The 10,356-nt window shown below is 35.0% G+C and overlaps 2 non-coding genes across 2 annotated transcripts; both read left to right on the top strand.

Annotated features, from left to right (window-relative positions):
• Window positions 1-6,802: 6,802 nt before the first annotated feature.
• Trnaq-uug (transfer RNA glutamine (anticodon UUG)) lies at window positions 6,803-6,874 on the top strand. Its single transcript has one exon. It is a non-coding gene; the product is annotated as a tRNA-Gln (tRNA).
• Window positions 6,875-9,951: 3,077 nt separating this feature from the next.
• On the top strand, window positions 9,952-10,023 carry Trnaq-uug (transfer RNA glutamine (anticodon UUG)). The gene has a single exon. It is a non-coding gene; the product is annotated as a tRNA-Gln (tRNA).
• Window positions 10,024-10,356: the final 333 nt, after the last annotated feature.

The raw sequence follows: 10,356 nt of genomic DNA on the forward strand, positions 1-10,356 counted from the left end.
TTTCTTAGTGGATACTTTCGTAATCATGTGGACATGCCTGCCAGATTTCAAGTCTGAGGCTTCAGCGGTATTGGCTGTGCGTTGACATATATATATATTTAAGTTATCTCAGGACATTGATTTTTATATATTAAGATTAAAATCGCGAAAACATAATCAAAATGAAAATATTTTAAATGACCGTAGTTACCCAAAAAGCCTCTACAATAAAAACAAATGCAAGTATTTCATTTCTTTATGCTCAAGCAAAAATTGGCAACACCACAATATTATCCAGCAATTTCTTCAAGCTAACTATGTCGCGTGAAAAAGCAAATAAAAATGAATTTTCACTAACTTTTAATTGCTTTTAGCGCTGCTTCTAGCGGGTTGGCGTTTTCGCTCGGTAAAACCGGGTTGAACGTGTTTCAAAGTATTTTGCACGAGTTTTCCAACCATACCAAGCTCGAAGCTTTAAAATGCATTTTTCGTGTAGAAAAAGCTGTTTAAAAATGAATTAAAACTAAATGTTTCACGCTTCCAACAATGAATTTCAACAATGGAAAAGAGTTAAAATTTAAATTTTTGAGTTTCGCTAACTAAAAAACGCTTATAAATTTTTATTAGTGGATTTAGGTTATTGGACCTTGGGCGCCCTGACAATTTTTTCGTTAGGAGTGTTTTCTAAAGACCTTTCCATCCATATCAAATTCGAAAAAATTGGACCATCCGTTCACGTAGAAAGAGCCATCTAGAACCGAAATGCGTTTTTTATTAATATCTCCGTTAGTTAGCTTTCGATTTCAATTTTTTTTATTGATGACACTAAAACTCGGCAATAGCTACCGAACAAAAAAAGAATGAAGGAAATCGGTTCACAAGCAGAGGAGAAATCCGTACCGAAAGAAAACGGCTTGCCTATTAATAAAGATTCTCGCTCAACAATAGGTTAAAATAAATATTAATCATTTAAAAGATATAATCATCTAATGTTTAAACTAATTAATTAACAAACACGCTTGCGATTCAATCCATCGCGCTTCGAAACCATGCTTGCCACAACTTAATTACACACAAAAAAATTGATCAAAATCGGTTCAGCCGTTTAAAAGCCTTATGGTGACAAACGTCCGCATAAAAGATTTTTATATATTAAGATTTGTAATGTTATGTTTGTAGGCACTACTGCATCATTTGGCAATTTCTCCCCAGATATGAAGCTCTGAAAATATTCATCGAAGTAGCAACGGATGACAAATTCGTATATTTAACTACCCTCTAGACTAGACAAAATATGAAGTCCTTGACTATTATGTGTGTAATACTTGACAATCAAACGTGCCAAAAGTTAAAAAAGTTATTGAATTCTGCTGATTTCTACTTTGACATTGCAGATTGTGTTTTACAAATTGAGCACAAAGTGTAAAGTAATAGAAAAAAAAAGTGCGAATTTGAAGAAGAAATAGATTAAATAACATAGGTACATAGGTCGCATACTCAGCTTATTTTACCAAAATGAGTGCTCCAATATGCTGGGCACTGACCTGATTCGGTCATCAAAAATCAGGCCTGAGGGAGAGTTGTGCAATTTATAAGTTAGTAAAGTAAATATCTATTGCGCTAACCAAATTACACCTGAAAACTTTAGCTGCTCCTCGGCGCATTTAGCTTGGCTTCAAGCGTGGCGCTTTTTCACTTCCATCGGCAAAGTTTGGCTATCTCTAATAGGCTGCAACGAAGTTCAGCCGTAAAATTTACAATATATTTCTATTTAAGCATTGAATATCGAGATGTTATAGCAAGTAATACCTTAATTGATGCTCAACGCACATAGTAATTTAATGTTGGAAGATGACAAATTGAGAAAAACGTGAGACTAACATTCGAAACTTTTGTGGGCCTAAAGTTGTTTTTTTTTTACCCTTAGAGGAGAAGAAAAAACAGTGTCTTTTGGAAACAAGAAACAACTTCAAAATTTTTAGCAAAATCAAAAATGGTAAGTGCCTGACCTGCCGGACTCTTACAAAGACTGCCTCTTAACAAAGAATAAGTAAGACAAGTACTAGGATATCATGAGAAAACGCTATATCAAGGACAAAAGACCAACATGTTGAAGAAAAGGAATTTAGCATGAGAGACACGTCACATCGTAAACTGTCAGCAGCAGACTTTTAGAATTTCCAAGATCAAACCCATCGGATGAACGTTAAATAGTTGAAGTAAAATAGTTGGAACTTTAGACCTGCAACCTCGTAATGGGTCTCCATGGTGCATTTTCCCGAGAAAGTGGATTCGATTAATACTGATTTGCTACTCTTAAATAAATAAAGACTCGTCATTTTGAAATTGTTCAAGAACTTTCTTTTCTTTTTCTTTCTTGTTTTTTGATATTTTGTAAACTGTCAGAAATATTGATTTGGAATCTATTATAAATGTGATCTATCTTGTTTGGAATCTATTATAAATGTGATCACTTGTTGTGCATACGTTTGACTTAAGTTCGACACTTTGTAGTACTTACTCATCGTTCCCTCATTATAAACTTTAAATGATCTCTAGTTGTAGCAAAAAAGAATAATTTGGCCTAGCCTTGTCTACCTAAAGCTTCACTCAAAGCTCACTAAAGCATCTCGTAGACGTAAAGGGTATTGTGTCATTTCACGGTATTTCGGAAAAATGTCGAGTTCATAACATGACACTTTTTTGCCTCAACTATTTAAATTACAGTTTGATTTGCAAATTATTTTAATTTGAGTTTGTGTGTTGGTAGGACAAACTCAAAATAAAATAATGTGCTAATCAAACAAAAAATTAAAAAGTTATAGCAAAAAAAGGTAACGGACTCTACATAAATGTCCAAAATACCGTGAAATGATCCTATTACAAAATTATTAAACGTGATTTACTACAGAATGTTTTTAAACCTTTATAACATGGATCTTTCTATTAGTTCCTTGGAAATCAAACTATTTGATGCGCTAGTATTTGTACATATTGTGAAAGGATTTTATTACTTACAAACTGCACTGACCTGGGTTTCACTGTCTACCTCGAAAAAAAAATTGCTCCAAGTAACGCATGTTCAGCATTAAGGTTTAAAGTACCTGGACGACCGAGCCTCGCTCGGCTTTAAAAGAATTATTTTTTGTCAAATCGTGTTTTTTTAAGGTTCAATACTTTTCCAAATATACCTGAAAAGCTTCACGTTAACGAAATATTAGGCACTCGACCTTCTTATAACACTAAAGTACCAAACAAAGAAGATTCTGAATGTAATAAAATCAACAAACTTTAAACTTTCTGTTACATTTGTTTCCACTTTACATTTTTCTTGTCAGTAATTAAAATATTTTGACCTAAGCTATGGGTGCTTGAGTTTTGCTATGGTGAAATCGGTTTTTAACCGAATACTTCCTTTCATACTATGATGCGTTTCACGATTTTATCCCAATCTAGATTTTCTTTTTGAATAAGTGCTTTTAGTGTAGTTGGTCACTTTACGCCAGAAAATGCTACATACAGCATGATATCCATCAAAACTGATGATCCACAAACCATTCCAACAAATGATAACAATTGTCTTAACAAAACATAAACAGTCTCAAGACTTACATTTCTTCGAAATAAAATTTAGATGCGTGATTTAAAAAAAACATGTTAAACTATTTGTAGTGTAAAAAGAAAATAAATAAAATAGGACTGTCAAGCAATAGTTTCACTTAAAAAAGAAAAAAGTCTTACATCGACTTACAATGCTTTTGAATTTGGTTTCAGCCAAGTGTGTTTGAAACTTGCCAAAGTGGCCAATATCAGCCAAGCCTGACAAATTTTCATTGTTGTGGTTGCAAATCGTCTGCCTGATGCGTCAATTCACAGTTTACTTCAAGGCTTAACTTAGACTTTATATTAAAAAACTGTTTTTTGTAAAAAATCTCGTTTTTACAGAAAAAACACTGATGTAGATGAACTTAGAATGCAAAACAACAATTAAATCCAAAATTTCATCCAAATCGTTAGAGCCGTTTTCGAGATACGAAATATATACATACCCACAAGATTTGCTCATTTAAAGATATAAGATAAAGGGGAAAGTGTAAAAACACCCCTTCATCGTGTAGAAGAGAGCAATTTCATTACTCAAAATTAAAAATTTAGATCTTCTTTGGATTTTTTTAATTTTAAAACCACTTCCACCACGAGCATATTTAACTTCTCCCAGTCACCATTAATGAATACGGCGGATCTTCGACCGGCTAATAGGAAGTAAAGAGACATCAGAGCTTCTCGATACTAAGTTTGCTTTTAAATTTTTTTCAAATAATAGTGCAACCGTCAAAGTGGGTGTCATTAGCTATAGACGTAATCTGAAAAAACTTTCGAAAACAGTAACTTTGTAGCGGATAACTTCTCATCGGAGAGTCAATAGTAGAGTAAATGCGAATGTTTTTCCTTTACCAAGAAAGGTCCAAAGGTCAACCCAAAAGTCTCCAGGCCTTTGCTTTTTCACTCAGTTATAGCATTAGTTAAAAGAATGTATAAAACTTTTAAAATGGTATACACTGGTGTGCAAAAATTAAGGACGAAGTCGAAAAATTATCATATCAGCTGAACGAAGAGGCAGAGCGGACAGAAAGATCAATCAGGAGATTAAGTAAGGTGATGTACGGTAGCACATGCGCAGATATGCAGGCAGACGTAATGGGGGAGTGTCTGAGTAGTATAAAGCATGTTGTCGGTGTAAGATCAGTATTTCTGGCAAAGAGATTGCACGCCGTATAGGAGTTAAAATCACACCGAGTTGCTGCCTCAGCGAGAAATGGCGAATGATCAATCTGTTAGACGACATCTGGATGCTTTTACCCGAGGTCGAATCATTGGGAAGTTGGAGGAAGACCGCAGTGTGACAAGTGTAGTTGCAGAGTTCGGAACTGCTCACAGCATCGTTTCACGACTTTGGAGACAATTTCAAACTACAGGAACAGCTATCCGGGGGTTCAGTAGTGGTCTTCCACGAGGAATCACACCCGCAGATGACCGGTATATTGTCTTACAAGCCAGAAGAAACAGGCGGCAGACAGCGGGAGAAATCGCTAGACACATGACACAGGCGACTGACGACCGATATCACGTTTTACCGTGGCCAGAAGACTGCACGGTGGTGGTCTGTTTGCACGACGCCCTATACGGTGTGTACCTCTAACGCCTGCCCATCGGAGAAGGCGTTCTCTGTGGTGCCGGGAACACCGGAATTGGAGAGACAATGAATGGGGACGAGTACTCTTTACAGATGAGAGCAGATTCAGTCTGAGTAGCGATTCTCATCGCATAATCTGGAGAGAGCGGGGAAGCCGCAATCATCCCTCGAGCATCATTGAAAGGGACAGATATGGAGGTCGCGGTGTTCTCGTTTGGGGAGGCATCATGCTTGGTAGTCGTACAGACCTTCACATCTTCGACGCAGGTTCAGTCAACGGGACCCGTTCTTGTAACGAGATTCTTCTTCCATATGTGCGTCTTTTTAGAGGCGCTATGGGTCCTTTTCGTGGACGACATGAGTTCCTTTTCATGGACGACAATGCACCATGTCATCGCACAGTAGCTGCCGAACAGCTCTTAGAGAGAGAGGATATTGAACGTATGGATTGGCCGGCACGATCTCCGGATCTCAATCCCATCGAGCATGTATGGGATTTTCTAGGCAGACGCTTGGTAGCTCGTACCTTACCACCAGTAACGATTCGAGAGCTTCGACTGGCGCTGCAAGACGAATGGGCAGCAATGCCTCAACAACTCAGTGACACCCTCATTCTCAGCACGGGCAGACGCATTGCGCTCCATGCTACTTTTTCAATAAAGCTTCTTTTTATCCCTCTGATTTCTCTTTTAGTAAGTGTTGCTTACATTACACATGTCTTTACGTATTGGGGATCTTACGGTATTAAATGTGTTGATTTGGAAAGCTTTTGTACAAAGTTATATTGAAAAAACCGTCTCGTCCTTAATTTTTGCACACCAGTGTATTTTGCTCGTGCTGCTGAGGACAAAAAAAGAGTGGACTGATAACCAGAGCAGTGGAGTCGGAGAAAAAATAATCGACTATGGCTCTGCCTCCGGAAATTTTAGAGACTCCGACTCCTTTACTCTAAAATCAGTCCGACAACGCAAGCACTGGCAGAGTTGTGAACTTTGAGGGAAAATGACCGGCTCATACTCCGACTCTTTATACCTTCGACTCCTGAATCCGATTCCTTCACCCCAAAATCAACCCGACTCTGATTCCTCGACTCCATAGCACTGCCAATAATAGGATAATTGCCAGCTCCCTAACCTTCCCAGATCTGCCGTAATTGTGACTTTTAGATTTTTAACTATACATGACTGCTTATTTTTATTCTTTGAACCTAAAATGTTCCCCTTTGTGTATTTTATATGCTAAACTCTACAAGTTTTTAAATCTAATGACCTGGACTGGTGTAATGCACTGAGTATTTTTCATGATATGAGTCAAAAGTATCGGGGACCTAGAGAGCTGTTGGCATGAAAGCCAAAAAAAAGTTCAACATTTATGAATAACAACATACAAACAGTTCGTGTAGTAACCTGGAGTTCTTGCGAAGTACTTGCTTAAAACGCGTTCAATTTCCATATCTTGCGTAAGCAGCTGAATTCATGTTTACTTTCTTTCTACTTGTGCTGCATTCTGTAACGAAAACTGCATTTAGTCTTACCAAGTTCTATCTAAGAGTGTTCTCATGTAGTCTAGTGGTTAGACACTCTTGTTCCCATGCAGGAAACCTGGGTTCAAATCCCGACATGAGATGGAGGTTCCATGGTGTAATGGTTAGCACTCTGGACTTTGAATCCAGCGATCCGAGTTCAAATCTCGGTGGAACCTAGATTTTTTCGCTTAAATTGCTTTTAAAATCAATTTTCCAGCTATTTACTAGTTTTTTAAATTTCCGTTTAACCTACATAATTGAAACATAGTTTTAAATACAGTAGAACATCCAAAATCCAAACGCATTCTCATGAAGTTTTGACAAATTTTTCTGTATGTTCAGTAATCAATAAGAGTAAACTTGTGTTCAATATATTTTAAAATATAATTCCATATTGTAGCGTTATGACTATATTGCATTTTAAGTACATACAAATATTGCATAACCACTTGATTGATAGAATTTATTATATTTTTAGAACAGTATTTTCTTGGTTATTTTCGAAAATCCGTACAATTTGAAAATCCGAACTACCCATGATGCCAATTATTTTGGATTTCTTAACTTTCTACTGCAGTGCAGTTACATAAATATTCGCAGTTTTATATCGGTAAAAATGATCATTATTGGTAAGCCAAAAAATCTCAAAACATGTTCTCTCCTACGAAGCTGATCATAGCGAAATTTGAAACAAATGTAACTGCTTAAACTTCCAGTAAAATAATATTAGTAAGCTTGAAATAACGTTGACTACTTTAAATCATATTTTAGCTCAAAAACATGATAGTGAAGTTCTATTTTTATTTTAAAAAAAAAGATATTTCTCGGTTTACCTCCCTCTAACTTTCTCTAAAAAAACTAGTAGGAGAGAGTCTTTCTTTTTTTTCCAATTCAAATTTTGGCAAAGAAATAGTAGCTATCAGTACTCTTTTCTGTTTTTGTACTTTTTTTAAACCAGTACAAAGCGTCACACTAGGGTTTCTCATCGAAAATTTTCGTCTAAAGAAGAAAATTTTAAGAGAAAACTCCGTTTATTTTATCAGAAGAAAGCTTTGACAGAAGTTTGAAATGTTCTATAACAAAGAACTAATGGCTAATCTAAAAATAGTTTGGATTTTTAAGAGCTGGGAAGAATCATTTTCTAGAAACAGATTGCTTAGTAATTGATAAATTCAATGTATATTTGAAAAACTTTTCCAATCAATTTTTTTAATGCTTTTAATGGTTTTCAAATGTTGGTTACTTATGTACTGTGTGTGTGTTTTTCTCTTTCTTTCATTTACTCTCTATAAGCACATAATCATTGATTTAGATTTTTTTCAAACTTAGTCTCTCCCTAGTGAATGTATTAATAAAGTTTATACGTATTTTCTTCTGCGTTGAAGGAAAATTTATCTGTATAAAACGTTTTATTTGCTTCGGTTCGCAGCAAATTTGAGGTTTCTTTGCTTACTTCGAGGCACTATTATCAATAAATTGGAGTAAAAGGAAGTCATGTGATGCACACATCAGCTCGTTGCTTTTTTTTTTCTTTAATTAGACTTTTTTAAAGAAAATGTTTTCTTGTAAATACAATGAAAAAAAATAAGCCAGTAATTAAAAATGTAGTTCTGAATTCTTGTATGCCCTATATTTGTTTTCGTATTGTCTAATTTTTTAACAAACAAGTCTTACTTGTATCTTTTAATTCGCGATTTTATGTGTAACTGGAAATTTTTTTTCTTGAAATTTTCTTCTATGTTACCTCATCACTTAGTGTTCACGTGTAATACAGTGCTAATTACAGTATTACAACGCTGCTAGGTTAGATTTGAAAACAGTATAGAGATGTTTGTTTCAATTAACATTATAAGTAAGCATAACTACTCACTTTTGTGGCTCATGGTGACCGACTAAATAATAATTAAAGTCCCCAGATTTCTGATAAATGTGTCAGTAAGTTTGAAAATAACATTGACTGTTCCATTAAATAACATAGAAGGTCAAATTTGGTTTATTTCTGTTATGAGAGAGGAAATAAATTTCTGATCAGTTTCTGTCTCTCACCTCATAATTTTTTTCAAAACCATTAACCGAGGATTAGCAGAGTTTTTTTTCTTTTGTATCTAAAGTTTAGCAAGGGAAATCGAGCATTTGGAAGATTTTTCTGCTTTAAAATTTATTTTTAATTTTTAAACCGTTTAAAAGTCATATTATGGGCTCTTTGAAAACTTTTGTGATATCATCTGTAATCTACCATAAAAAGCTTTTATAGAAGTTTGAAAGATTCAATTACAGCGAATTTTGACTCTAATAAAAGCATCTTTTGTTCTTTTGAAAAGAAGAAAATTAATTTCTAGAAATTATTTTGATGCTTGATGGCTGACAAATGCAAGGTTTTTCGAAAATGTTCATTCCCAAGTATTTTTTATTATCATTTTTTAAAAATCACTTTTGTTTTAATATTTCCCCCGTCCCCTTATTTGCTGCATTGTCTCTTGTTCTTTTTATACGCTTTCAGAATCATCAGTTTGTGGTTTCTAATATTTTTTAAGCATAGCCATTTACAAGAACGTTAAGCAACGGAGAGCCAGAGGGGACATCATTCAAGTTGTTAAATTTATCAAAATAAAAGATATTAACGGGCTAACTTTTTGCACAGAAAGCAGGACGAGGGGTCATTGTTTTAAGCTATTCAAATCTCAGGCTTAACCTGGTAATTAGGAAAAATTACTTCTTTAGTAGTGTCGTTGGCACTTGGAACAGCTTACCAGAAGAGGTGGTAACGAGCAAAGGGGTGGATAGCTTTAAAAAGACCAATCGATCTTCATTGGGGACTTATAAACTGAATAGGCCCAGCCTAGCTGGGTCCAGAGCCTGTTGCTCTGTTGCTGATCGTCACATTTTTTTTTTTTTTTTTTCGGAACGCAATTGAAAAGACTTTGCTTATTCAAAAATATAAAGATTTTCGTTAATATAACTTAATCACTTCTTTTTCATTAGAAAAACTGCTTTTCTCCTAATAATGAAAAGGACGAAAACAAAAATAAACTCATTGTTATCAGATGAATAGTTTGTGTTCTTGTAGTATGTTGTGTTTGTTTTCGCATCTGCTTATAAATAATGCTTGTCTGTTGATTTTATTTCGCGTGCTTCTATCAAACCGGTAATGCTGCCTCTCGATGTTTACAAGAACGTGATCTCATGTCGTCTAGTGGTTAGACATCTTGACTTTCGTTAGGATGTTCCGGTTCGAATCTGGACATGGGATTTAGGTTCCATGGTGTAATGGTTAGCAATCTGGACTTTGAATCCAGCGATCCGAGTTCAAATCTCGGTGGAATCTTCATTTTTTTAACTCAAATTTATTTTTAAATTTATTTTATAGAAAAATAGTAAATGATACAGAAACCTTATAATTTGTTACATTACAATATTTTCGGGGGAAAAACTGATTGAGAGTGAAACTATGGCTTCAGGCAAACCTTTTTTCAGAGTTCAAATCTCGGGGGGGACCTTGATTTTTTTAAAAATAATTTCCTAGCCAACGATTGAGAAAATTAATAAAGAAAATTCTTTTCAAAACACCCATTAAAGTCGCTAAGCAGACATGATCGTTAATTTTCAATTCTGTTCGAAATTTCATTGTTTAAAAAATATTCCCCTTCAATATCGCGTT

This window comes from Uloborus diversus, chromosome 6, assembly GCF_026930045.1.
Source record: "Uloborus diversus isolate 005 chromosome 6, Udiv.v.3.1, whole genome shotgun sequence".
Taxonomy (NCBI): domain Eukaryota; kingdom Metazoa; phylum Arthropoda; class Arachnida; order Araneae; family Uloboridae; genus Uloborus; species Uloborus diversus.